Below are 4436 nucleotides of genomic sequence, written 5' to 3'. Positions count from 1 at the left end.
TACTGATAGGCTGTGACTCTTTTGAAGCGGTATGATATTTCTGAACTTTTGATATGTTAAATTCTCAATTCGTAATATATTTAACTGTAAGTTGTTTTTTGGGGGTAGGTTGGTTAATTAATGTTACCCCATTGCTACTCTGCAATGAGAATACCAGACAAATACCAGGCTTTAATTCTTTGTGGTTTTTTAGCGCGCTATGCCTGAGGCGTAGGTTTCTTTTTCCACTCAGGAAGGGCCTGTGAAGTGAAGGGGCTTTGGGTTAAGTCATGGATAGCAGCTGTACTGCCCAGGTATGGCTGCTGGTCACAATGCCAGGTGGCCTCTGCAGGTATACTAGGAGATGTGACCTGTGTTGACAGTATCAGCCTTTGCTTTAGTTTCAGGTCTTAATACAAGGCTATAGCTTAACTAGCCCTGGTTGGCATGGAACTCTTTAGGCCATCACCTGAAGAATACTTACATAGCTCTGCCATACCTAGGTCACGTACTTTAAACAAAAGTCTCTGTTTCTGTTTCAGATTGAATTTTAAAATTAGTCCTACCGTTAGATGCTTGGAGAATGCTTTCAGAGGGACAGGATTAGGGGGAGCTCAGGAGGAGGAACGTTGCTATTTCCCATTCTTGCTTTGGTTGCCATTCCTCTCTTCACTTGCTTTCGTCTACACACCTTTTCCTTGTGTGTTGACTGCCATGGTATAGTTTGCCTTGAACTGTGCTTCTTCATATATCAATGACCAAGCTTGTTTCAGGATTCAGAGTTTTGACTAAAAAGAATAATCCTGTAATATGCCAGTGTCAGAGGCCTAGGCGAGACAGTTGATTGCCCAGCTATGATTTTCTTAAAAAGTTGAAAACCAAAAAAGATGGATATTCATGGAATTGTGTACAGTGTGCTGAGGAAGAAATGAAGGAATTTAGAGTGCTTACAGTTCTCAATACTGTTTCGCAAATCATCACTATAGCTATTTGGCCTCATGTAGCTTCAGAAGTGTTTACGCTGTGAATCAGAATTTACCATTATAAAACACTTAACTGTAGTTAAACACTGAGGTGGCGAAACTGATGCTAAATTAGCTTTTTGTGTGCTTTATTTTTTCAAGATTGTTATATTACTAGGTTTGCTCAGCATTTGGTTGCCATCTATTTGTGGGTCTAGGAAAAATCTGGTATCCCTGTTGATGAGCAGGTTTCCTTCTATCAGGTAATGATAAATTCAGAGCTTAGCTTCTCTTCCCTATTCCTAGATTACCTCAAATTTGTCGTATGTGTAAGTCTTCTACAGCATTTACAGCTTATCCCTTTGGGGCCTATGACAGGAATAGGTACACACCTCTACAGAATTCTGAAATTCTTGCTTTTTTTGTTGACTCAGTAGCTTGAGAAATGCACAGGTTAACAACAATTCCAAAGCAGCATGTGTTCTCTGATCACCTTCTTCAGTATGGAGTGCTTTTTACAGGCACCTTAAACAGCTGTTCTACAGTTGGAGTTTGTCTGAGACTTTGCAGTTCTTATACTTAGTTTCAAGTGTGGATATCAAGGTTTTATGAAGTTGCTGATCTGAAGTGATGCAGGTTAAACTGCTGATTTAAATGATTGGTCATTGTAAGTGGTAGACATAGACGGTTCTGTTGAAAGGTTGATACTCTTCAATTTCTAACCCTTAAAATACAGATTTCCTACTAGATACAGCTTTTACAGCGTATTTGGTTCTTCCTTTTGACTATCCATAAAAGTGCATTTAAGTAACTTTACAGCTTGTTAGACAATTCCTTAGATTTCTGTTGTTTCACATTATGATGATAGAAATGCTGACTGGTATTTGAGGTTTTTTTTTTCCTCCTTGCTTTGTGTCAAACTGCATTTTGATAGTAATGAAATGCAACACTTTAAAATCACGTTATGTAAAATTATGCTGAATGTGCTGCATATATATGTAAAAAGTTAACATGTTATTAATTTAAAATACTGATTAAATAAATGAGATATCTTCTGTAGTTAGTGAGTTGTGCCGAGGTTTCTGGTCATTGTCCTTTCTTAAACCAAAGCAAAGAGGTTTCAGGCTGTCCCTCTGTGTCAGTGCTGCTGTCCTGAAAAAAAAGAACAAATCCTAAACAACAAAACCCCCACCTTATGCTTGTTCTAATATGCCTCACCCTAGCTGAAGAAAACACTCTGAGTTAAATCTAGCCCAGTAGTGCTAGGTTATGCAAAATTCAAAATATTACCAGTTACAGTGTCATCCTCTCTCAGCTGGTTCTTCTTTGATAGGAAAGAAGACTATGTTTTGCTTTAAAAAGAGAAAAAAATAGTTTGTCCATTAGTATTGAATTATTTGCAAGTTAGTTAAAGAGCAATTGCTGTTAAAAGGAATAAAACAAATAGTACCTGCAAAAAAAAAAGCTATCAGCATTGCAAGTGGATTTTATCAGATCAGCACAAATGGTTTCTACATGCTGTGTGGTAATTCTGGGTTTATGGGCCAGTTATCTTTAAAACTGCTTGGCAGGTTATTAGCAGTAGGTAATAGTATATCAACACATGTTGCCATGATTTCAAATTGAACTAGAGATACATTTTACCTTTAATTTCACATTATTATGTATTTTCTCACCCGAATTGGGCTCTTGCACTGTAAAAGATTGTCCTCTTTGCCTGTTATAAGAGCTTTCCTTGACATCCTCAGTGTTTCCCTTACCATTGGTATTTTCCAATGTTGGTGTCCTCTTCATGTTTGGCATTTCTTCCCTGAACACCACCCTTTTATTCAACTTCTTAGTTTAGCTACTTATGTTAAAACACATCTATTCTGCTGACAGAGGCCTCTCTACTTGGACTAGCAGCCAAGCCAGATGCCCCCAAACTTGTTTCTGAGGTGCTTCTTCCAAAACAAAAGTCTTCGTGTACAGGCAGTGCCCCTTCTGAGCAGAAGGGCCCTGCCATGGAAATAAGACTGCATGGTTCCTGGACCAAAATATTGCAGAGTCAAATGAAGCCACATTATTTCCTGTTGATTTATGAAGCTGTCTCTTTATGAAGCTGGTTCAAGGAGTTGTGGTTTGTTTCACAGAGCGAATGTGCCAATGAGCTGTGGGGTCTGTCTGTCTCAGCTGTTTACCCTTCACTTGCAGTTTCCCCCTGGTAGTGTTTTGCTGTTCTCCCAGCCTTTAGTTGTGACAACACGTGCAAGAGGGTACTTGGAAAAGGCTGCAGAAGCTTTGAGCTGTTGGGACAATCCCAGATGGAAAACTTTGGTCTCCCAAGTTCTCCCAAAATCCCTTTCAGGGACTCCTATTAAAGCAATCCAGGCTCTCAATTCAAATAAATGATAGATGGTTAAACTTAACAAACAAACAAGCAAAATACAAGCTTTTGTCCCTTGGAAAGAGTCTGCATTTGAACCACCCCCATGCATGCAGGAACAGTGTTTTTCTTCCTTGTAAAGTGCTGTGGGATTTGCTAACATGGTGAGAGAATTGGGGATGATTCCCAGGGCTCCAGATGGCACCTGCCAGATGGGAGCTCGTATTCTTATGTCTAAAGATGCTGATGACACAGTATTGGAGAACACATTAACTTTTTGTGGTGGATTTTCTTAATAGACAATGCTTTTAATAAGTGGTCAAGTATTTCCATTCATTGCAGTGTCTACAAAATTATTTTAATCTCTTGAAAGGACAGCCCTTCTGGGTATGGTGTTGGATGGCAGGACGTGGTTGGTTTCCTCATTTGAAGGTGTAAGTTCCTCAGATTTACTAGACAACTGGAGGCATCATTGGCTTCTATGTCTGATTCCTCCTTTCCAAAAATGCTTTTCTTATTCAGGTGCACAGCCCTGCATAGAGTTTCCACTTGAAAACTGTACCTATTTTTGCTTCTAAATATTTGTCAAAAAATGTTTTTCACTTGGGAGAAGAGACCAATCCCCACCTGGCTACAGCCTTCTTTCAGGTAGTTGTAGAGAGTGACAACAAGGTCTGCCCTCACGCTCCTTTTCTCCAAGCTAAACAACCCCAGTTCCCTCAGCCACTCCTTCTACGACTTGTGCCCTAGACCATTCAACAGCTTCATTTTCCTTCTTTGGACATGCTCCAACACTGCAATGTGTTTGAGGTGCGGCCACACCAGTGTTGAGTACAGGAGGACAATCACTTCCCTAGTCCTGCTGGCCACACTATTTCAGATAGAAGCCAGGATGCTATTGGCTTCCCTGGCCACCTGGGCACACTGATGGCTCATACTCAGCTGGCCATTGACCAGTGCCCCAGGTTCTTTTCCAGCAGGCACCTTTCCAGCCACTCACCTCCAGGCCTGTAGCATTGCAGGGGTTACTGTTAGGCAGGTGCAGGGCTCAGCATTAGGCCTTGTTGAACCTCGTAGAAGTAGGTCTCGGCCCATCAATTCATCCTGTCTAGATCCCTCTGTAGATGCTT

The sequence above is a fragment of the Gallinula chloropus genome (assembly GCF_964237585.1).
Source record: "Gallinula chloropus genome assembly, chromosome: 2".
NCBI classification, from domain to species: domain Eukaryota; kingdom Metazoa; phylum Chordata; class Aves; order Gruiformes; family Rallidae; genus Gallinula; species Gallinula chloropus.
Note: the sequence above shows the minus strand (reverse complement) of the source record.